Genomic DNA, 9732 nt, shown 5'->3' with positions numbered 1-9732 from the left:
CATGCTCTGTCTGCAGAACACACCCACCTGTATGATCTGGGAAACAGGGACATGTTTTCCTCAGGGACACTTGGAGGAAGATTCTGAGCCCCCTGCCTTGTTCAGAGTGTGACCCCCAACTGCAACCAGATACTGGTACCTACACCAATCACCCCTGCCCCTCTAAGACTGTAGGAAAGAGCCTGTACCACACTCTTGATGATTACCTACCTGGACACCTGGGCTGAATCCATGCAAGAAAAGTGAATGGACTCCTAGACTGATATACCTGATAACAGCTCTAGCCTTTTGTGGATAGACATCAGAGCTCCAAAGGCAAAAATAATCAAGCTAGCTCACTCAAGCAAACCCATTTGGGCATATCAAAACAAAACAAAGCAAGAAGCTAGGATACAGTAAGCAAACATAAAATAAACTAATACAATAACTTATAAATGCCTCGGAGACAACAATCAATATCAAGTCACATAAAGAAACAGATCATAATCGCCTCAACAAGTTCTCAAAACAAAGAATCAAGGGATCTTCTAGATGAAAGTACCTTCCTGGAATTACCAGAGGCAGACCACAAAAGATTAATATACAGAACCCTTCAAGACATCAGGAAGGAAATGAGGCAATACGCAGAACAAGCCAAGGAACACACAGATAAAGCAATTGGAGAAATTAGAAAGATTATTCAGGAACATAATGAAAAATTCAATAAGCTGGAAAAATCCATAGACAGACAGCAATCCGAAATTCAGAAGATGAACAATAAAATTACAGAAGTGGACAACTCAACAGAAAGTCAGAGGAGCAGAATTGAGCAAGTGGAAGGCAGAATTTCTGAACTTGAAGATAAATCACTTGGCACAAATATATTTGAAGAAAAATCAGATAAAGGAATTAAAAAAAATGAAGAAACCTTAAGAATCATGTGGGACTCTATCAAGAGAAATAACCTACGAGTGAGTGATTGGGGTACCAGAAGAGGGAGGAATAACAGAAAATACAGAGAGAATTGTTGAAGATTTTTGGAGGAAACTTCCCTGATATCATGAAAGAAGAGAAGATATCTATCCGAGATGCTCACTGAACTCCACATAAGGTATATTTTAAAAAGAAAGTCACCAAGACATATTATAATCAAACTTTTCAAAACCAAAGATAAGTGAGAATTTTAAGATCAGCGAGGGATAAACGAAAAGTCATCTACAAAGGAGAGTCAATAAGAAGAAGCTCAGACTACTTGGCAGAAAATATGCAGGCAAGAAGTCAATGGGATGGCTTATATAAAGAACTGAAGGGAAAAAATTGCCAGCCAAGAATCACATATCCAGCAAAACTGTCCCTCAAATATGAAGGTGAAATTAGGACATTTCCAGATAAGCAGAAGTTTAGGGAATTCCTAAAAACCAAACCAAAAGTACAAGAAAAACTAATGGGAGTTCTTTGGTTAGAAAATCAATAATATCAGGTATCAACCCAAACTAGAATATCGGCAGAGCAATCAGAAGTCAACCCAGACAGGGAAATCATAAAAATAAATCAAGATAAAAAAACGCTCAAAACAAGAAAACAGCAATGTTGTTATGTAAAAGAAGTCAACATTAAAACCATAAAGAGGGACTCAGAAATGTAGTCATAGATCTTCCATATGGAGAGAAAGACAAGACGGTACAAAGACATAAAAATTAGGTTTAAACTTAGAAAAATAGGGGTAAATAATAAGGTAACCACAAAGGAGACAAACTATCCTACACATCAAAATAAAATTACATTAATTGTTTTTCTAATGTTTAACCATCCCTGGTATGAATCCCACTTGGTCATGGTGAATTATTTTTTTGGTATGTTGTTGAATTCTATTGGCTCAAATTTTGTTGAGGATTTTTGCATCTAAGTTCACGAAGGATATAGGTCTGTAATTTTCTTTTTTTTGTGGTGTCTTTACCTGATTCTGGTATCAGGGATACGCTGGCTTCATAAAATGAGTTTGGGAGTATTCCATCCTTTTCTATGCACTGAAATACCTTTAGTAGTAGTGGTGTTTACTCTTCTCTGAAAGTTTGGTAGAACTCTGCAGTGAAGTCGTCTTGGCCAGGGTTTTTGTTTGTTTGTTTGGTTTGTTTTTTTTTTAAACTGGGAGTTCTTTTATTTCCTTTTCAACCTCTACTTTTGTTATGGGTCTATTTAGTTGTTCTACCTCTGTTTGTGTTAGTTTAGGTAAGTGGTGTGTTTCTAAGAATTCATCCATTTCTTCTAGGTTTTCAAATTTGTTAAAGTACAATTTTGCATAGTAATTCAATATGATTCTTTAATTTCAGTTGGGTCTGTTGTAATACCACCCATCTCATTTCTTATTTTGGTTATTTGCTTCCTCTCTTGTTTTTCTTTTGTCAGTTTGGCCAATGGCTTATCAATTTTGTTAATTTTTTCAAAGAACTAGCTTTTGGTCTTGTTAATTCTTTCAATTGTTTTTCTGTTTTCTATTTCATTTAATTCTGCTGTAATTTTTATTATTTGTTTTCTTCTGGTGCCTCAGGGTTTCTTTTGTTGCTCTCTTTCTATTTGTTTAAGTTGTAGGGATAATTCTTTGATTTTGGCCCTTTCTTCTTTGTGTGTGTGTGTATTTATTGATGTAAATTGACCTCTGAGTGCTGCTTTCGCTGCATCCCAAAGGTTCTGACAGGAAGTGTTTTCATTCTCATTGGATTCTATGAATTTCTTTATTCCACCTTAACGTCTTCTATAATCCAGTCTTTTTTGAGCAAGGTATTGTTTAGTTTCCAAGTGTTTGATTTCTTTTCCCTGGTTTTTCTATTATCGATTACCACTTTTATGCCCTTATGCTCAGAGAAGATGCTTTGTAACATTTCAGTGTTTTTCATTCTGCTAAGGCTTGCTTTATGACCTAATATGTGGTCTGTTCTAGAGGATATTCCATGTGCACTAGGAAAGAAAGTATACTTGGCCTTTTTTGGGTGGAGCATTCTGTATAAGTCTACAAGGTCGAGTTGGGTGTTTTGGCATTTAGATCTCGCGCGTCTTTATTGAGTTTCTTTCTGGATGTCCTGTCCTTCAGCGAAAGCAGTGTGTTGAAGTTTCCTACTATTATTGTGGAGCTGTCCATGTCACTTTTCAATCCTGTTAGAGTTTGTTTTATGTATCTTGCAGTTCTGTCATTGGGTGCATAAATATTTAATACGGTTATATCCTCCTGGTATATTATCCCTTTAATCATTATATAGTGTCCTTCTTTATCCTTTGTGGTGGATTTAACTTAAAATCTATTTTGTCAGAAATTAATATTGCCACTCCTCTCTTTTGACTGTTGTTTTCTTGATGTATTTTTTTTTCACCCTTTGAGTTTTAATTTGTGTCTCTAAGTCTAAGGTGTGTCTCTTGTAGGTGACATATAGATAGATCATGTTTTTTTAATCCATTCTGCCACTCTGTGTCTCTTTATCTGTGCATTTACTCCATTTACAGTCTTCGTAATTATGGATTGGTATGAATTTAGTACCATCATTTTGATGTCTTTTTTTGTGTGTTGTTGACCATTTCTTTTTCCCACTTATTTTTTTGTGCTCAGTAGTTTATCTTTATACATTGTCTTTTCCTCTTCTTCGTTGTTGTTTATTTTGTTTCTGCTGAGTCTCTATGTTTTTCTTTTATTCCATTTTGATGTGTTGGATAGTTTGTCTCCATTGTGGTTACCTTAATATTTGCCCCTATTTTTCTAAATTTAAACCTAAGTTTCATTTCTTTATATCACCTTGTCTTCCTCTCCATATGGAAGAGCTATGACTACATTTCTTAGTCCCTTTTTATGGTTTTAATGTTGGCTTCTTTTACATAATAATATTGCTGTTTCCCTGCTTTGAACATTTTTTATCTTGATTTATTTTTGTGAGTTCCCTGTCTGGGTTGACGTCTGATTGATCTGTCCATTGTCTTTCTCTTGGTTTGGTACCTGATATTGATTTTCTAACCAAAGAACTCACTTTAGTATTTCTGGTAGTCTTGGTTTGGTTTTTAGGAATTCCCTAAACTTCTGCTTATCTGGAAATGTCCTAATTTCACCTTCATATTTGAGACAGTTTTGCTGGATATGTGATTCTTGGCTGGTAATTTTTTTCCTTCAATTCTTTATATAAGCCATCCCATTGTCTTCTTGCCTGCATGGTTTCTGCTTCTTCTTATTGACTCTCCTTTGTAGGTGACTTTTCGTTTATCCCTAGCTGCTCTTAAAATTCTCTCTTTATCTTTGGTTTTTGTAAGTTTGATTATAGTATGCCTTGGTGAATTTCCTTTAACATCTACCTTATGTGGAGTTCAATGAGCATCTTGGATAGATATCTTCTCATCTTTCACGATATAAGGGAAGTTTTCTGCCAGCAAATCTTCAACAATTCTCTCTGTATTTTCTGTTATTCATCCCTCTTCTGGTACCCCAATCACTCGTAGGTTATTTCTCTTGATAGAGTCCCACATGATTCTTAAGGTTTCTTCATTTTTTTTTAATTCTTTTATCTGATTTTTCTTCAAATATATTTGTCCCAAGTGCTTTATCTTCAAGTTCAGAAATTCTGCCTTCCGCTTGCTCAATTCTGCTCCTCTGATTTCCTATTGCGTTTTCTACTTCTGTAATTTTATTGTTCATCTTCTGAATTTCTGATTGCTGTCTGTCTATGGATTTTTCCAACCTATTAAATTTTTCATTATGTTCCTGAATAATCTTTCTAATTTCTTCAATTGCTTTATCTGTGTGTTCCTTGGCTTGTTCTGCGTATTGCCTCATTTCCTTCCTGATGTCTTCAAAGGCTCTGTATATTAATTTTTTGTATTCTGGCTCTGGTAATTCCAGGAAGGCACTTTCATCTAGAAGATCCCTTGATTCTTTGTTTTGAGAGCTTGTTGAAACAATCATGGTCTGTTTCTTTATGTGATTTGATGTCAACTGTTTTCTTCTAGCCATCTGTAAGTTATTGTATTAGTTTATTTTATGTTTGCTTACTGTGACCTAGCTTCTTGCTTTGTTTTGTTTTGATATACCCAAATGAGTTGCTTGAGTGAGTTAGCTTGATTATTTTCACCTTTGAAGCTCTGATGTCCTGTTGCCAGATGGCTAGAGCTGTTATCAGGTATATCAGTCTAGGAGTCCATTCACTTTTCTTGTATGGATTCAGCTCAGGTGTCCTGGTAGCTGGTCATCAAGTGTGTGGTATAGGCTCTTTCCTACAGTTTTAGAGGGACAGAGGTGATTGGTGTGGGTACCAGTGTCTGGTTACAGCAGGGGGTCACTCGCTGAACAAGGCAGGGGGCTCAGAGTCATCCTCCAAGTGTCCCTGAGGAAAACATGTCCCTGTTCCCTAGAGCATATAGGTGGGGGGTTCTGCAGATGGACCATGGGCAGCCAATGTTTTTGGTTGTAAGGACTGGGAGGTACCAGTTACCTTGGACCCCTATTGCGGGTGGCTGAGTGATCTGAGTGGAGCTACCAGTCCTTGGGAAAAGGCCCCTGTTTTATAGGCAAAGCGGTGTCAAACTTCATACACCCACCTCTATACCACACAGCTGAAACAGTTGTAGTCTGCCAACAAGGGCCTATTCTCCTGAAATAGGTCCACACAGGTCCATGTAGGGGGGAAAGGTACTCAAAGTCCACAGACCATTTATGCCTGGACAAGAGCTGCTTCTGTCCTGAGCTCCCCAGGTTAGTGGAGCTGGCAAATTATCTTTTCCCCCAACTGCAAATTTATTCCTTCTCCAAGGCCAGGAGGATGGCTCTAGGGGCTCAACAGGGCCTATCTCAGGGCCTATCAACAGCCACTGAAGCTGGCTTGGGGGTAGGGGGTGCAGTAAAATATATGCGAGAACTTAGCTTTTGCCCAGAGCGTCATTTGTCTCTGGTTCTGGAGGTGTGAGTAGGCTATGTGGCTGCCTCCTTCTTCCTGAGGAAACTGCGGTGGAATGCTACTACCAGTCTACCGCAGCTGCTCCCAGGAATGGTGCCTGAGGGCTCCCAGCAATTCAGGCCCAGTAACTCCTCTCTGCTTCTGAACCATCTCTTCCTCCCCCTGCTCCTCAGTTCATTTTCTAACTTCATCTTTGATGTTCAGGGCTCCTATCTCTTTTTTATCTCACTATAAATATACTCGTTTTACTTGTTTGTTTGGGCCTTTGTTGTAAGAGGGCTTGCCGGAAGCATCTGTCTATTCCAACATCTTGGCCCTGCCTCCTTTTTTTTTTTTTTTTTTTGCTTTCTTCTGTTTTGCTTTGTTTGTTTGTTTTCTTTCTCTTTTCTCACTTGGCAGCCACTGCTAACCAGGCTGCACTGTATGGCTTAGGAACCACTCCCCCAATCTTGTAGGTTGGTTCCCTGGGGGCATTTCTTTTTCTTCCTTCCTTCCTTTCTTTTCCCTTTCTGTCTTTCTTCATTTCTGAGTTCTCATCTGTCTGTACTTACCTTCTTTTCCTGTCTCCTGAATACTTGGTGTTGTGTCACATCCATAGCCCCTCTAGCCAGGCTATTCTGCACAACCTGGAAACCACTTCCCCGGTGTTCACGGCAGCACCAGTGGGACCCCTGGGGGCTTTTCCTTCTTTGTTTCTTTCTTTTTTTTTTTTTTACAAATTTTTATCTAGTTTTTTTTCCCTTTTTCTTCTTTTTCCTTCTTGCTTTTCTCCATTTCTCAGTTTCTCATCTCTCCATTCCAACAGCAAGCTCCCTTAGCAGTCTTTTATTTTCCTTTATTTGTTTGTTTGTTTGTGGCTCCTGTTTCTCTCTCCTCTTTCCCATATCCATATTAGCTCCACACATCACAGCTTCCTCCCTCTTTCCTGCCTACCTCCACTATGTGTTGAACATCACACCCCTGGGCAGCACCGGCAGGGCCTACCCAGCACTGATTCCTGGCCCACCCTGTTGGCCCTAGTATGTACCACAAACAACCCATACCAGCCCTTCCCCTTCAGTTAGACCTGTCCTTCTTCACCATAGATGAGTGACTGGCCCCACCCATTGGACAAGGAGGTGAAAAGTATCGTGACTACAGATAGGCAAACAACAAAGAATGCACAGCCCACGTGCTAAGACATAACCAAATGAAATAAAAAACCAGGATGATACAAACGAATCTACAATCAAGAAATGAAGAAAATAACTACTGAAAGTCCCAAAGACAGCAGACAGTATCAAAGCATATTTTAAAAAAGGACAGGATGGTGCCAGTAGGCATCCAAAATAAAACACCGGATGACTTTCCAGTAGAAAAAAAACATAGAACTACCTGACAGGGAATTCAAATCTCTAATATTCAGAGCTATCCAAGAGTGGAAGCAAAAAGCAGACAAAAATGAGGAAAAAAATAAACAAATTTATGGAAAAGGTAGACAAATTAATGGAAAATACAGACAAAAAATGGAGCAATTCAGGAAAATACTACAGGAACAAAATGCCAAAATAAATTCAAAACTAGAAATCATAAAAAAAAAATTAGAAATCCAAAAGATAAACAACAAGATTTCAGAAATGCACAGTGTCATAGAATGACTGAGAAGGTTTGAAACGATGGAAGACAGGATCAGTGAAATTGAAGACAAACACTTCGCTACAATGCTATTTGAGGAAAAATCAGAGAAAAGTACGAGGAAAAATGAGGAGACCCTGAGAATTATGTGGGATACAATCAAAAGGAAACATTTGTGAGTGATCAGAATTCCAGAAAAGGGAGAGAAAACGGAAAACACAGAGAGGATCACTGAAGAATTGCTGAGAGAAAGCTTCCCTAATAGCATGAATGATGAAATTTGACCATCCAAGAAGCTCAACGAATGCCATATAGGATATACCGTGAAAGAAAAACACCAAGGCAAAACCAAAGACAAAGAAAAAATCCTGACAGCAGCTCAAGAAAAACACAAAGTCACATATGGAGGAGAAACAATAAGACTAAGCTCTGATTATTCAGCAGAAACCATGCAGTTAAGAAGGCAATGGGACAACATATATAAAAACTTGAAAGAAAAAAAATTGCCAACCATGAAGGATATATCCTGCAAAACGTTCATTCAAACATGATGGGGAAATTAGGACATTTCCAGATAAATGGAAATTAAGGGAATATGTAAAAACCAAACCAAACTTACAAAAAAATTTTAAGGGAGTTCTTTGGTCTGAGAACAAACAATATCAGACCCATGGCCTGAATTTAGGACACAAGATTGTACCAGCCAGATACCAACATAGGAAATGAACTCTCAAGGACTATTCAAAACCAAAAGAATTACAACAGGGAACCAGAGAGGTTAATCTGTAAATGACAACAATGTCAGAACAATAAAAGAGGGAATAAATGGTGTAGGTATAGAACTTTCTAATGGAGAGGAAGGCAAGGCAATACCAAGTAACAACAGACTGGTTCAAACCTAGGAACACAGGGTAAGTTTCAAGGTAACCACTAAGAAATTTAACAACCTACTCATCGAAATAAAGAAGAAAAACATAAAGTCTCAATAAAAACAGAATCTACAAAAATGAAATCCACACACACACAAAAAAAACTCAGCACAAAAGAGTAAGAGGAACCAAGAAAATGTTAGCACTACAAAATGATAGCAATAAACTCACACCTATCAATAATTACACTGAATGTAAATGGCCTAAATGCACCAATAAACACAGAGTGGCAGAATGGATTAAAAAACAGGATCCGAGGCAGAGCAAAGATGGCGGAATAGACACTTCCCGCGAGCCCTCTTTACAATAGAGACCCCAAAAAACAAGGGAAACAAGTACAATTGTGACAAGCTGGGAGCCCTGAGCTTCAAAGCCAAGCTTAGAAAATGAACTGAGGGGCAGAGGGAGGAAGAGACCATTCACAAGCGGAGAGGAGTTACCGGACCTGAATCGCCGGGAGCCCTCAGGCACCATTCCCAGAGCAGCGGCGGCGCCAGGCTGGTACTAGCATTTGGCCACAGTTTCCTAGGGAGAAGCAGACAGCCACTCAGCCTACTCACATCTCAGGAACCCGATGAGAACAGCGGTGTGGCAAAGGCTAAGTACTTGTGTATATGTTACGGCGCCACCCTCACCCCCAAGCCGGCTTCAGCAGCTGAATTTCCCGGGCCTGAAATAGGCCCTGCTGAGCACCTAGAGCCATCCTCCTGGCCTTGGGGAAGGAAAAAAATTGCATTTGGTGGAAAAGATAATTTGCCAGCTCCACTAACCAGGGGAGCTTAGGACAGAAGCAGCTCCGGTCCAGGCATAATTGGTCCGTGGACTTTGAGCTCCTTTCCCTTCTCCATGGACCTGTGTGGATCTATTTTGAGAGAATAGGCACTTGTTGGCAGACTCCAAATGTTTCAGCTGTGTGGTGTAGAGATGGGTGTTTGATGCTGGACATTGATTTGCCTATTAAACAAGGCCCTCACCTACCTGCATCAGGGACCTAAGACTGGTAGCTCCACTCAGGTCATCCAGCAACCTGCGACAGGGGTCCAAGGATAACTGGTACCTCCCAGTCCTTACAACCAAAACCTTTGGGCGCCCATGGTCCTTATGCAGAACCCACCCACCTGCACGCTCTGTGGAACAGGGATGCACTTTCCTCAGAGACACTCGGGAGTCGGTTCTCAGCCCCCTGCCTTATTCAGAGCGTGACCCCCTGCTGCAATCAGATACCGGTACATACGCCAATCACCCCTGGCCCTCTAAGACTGTAGGAAAGAGCCTGTACCACACAC

This window comes from Elephas maximus, chromosome 17 (assembly GCF_024166365.1).
Source record: "Elephas maximus indicus isolate mEleMax1 chromosome 17, mEleMax1 primary haplotype, whole genome shotgun sequence".
Classification (NCBI taxonomy): Eukaryota; Metazoa; Chordata; class Mammalia; order Proboscidea; family Elephantidae; genus Elephas; species Elephas maximus.
Note: the sequence above shows the minus strand (reverse complement) of the source record.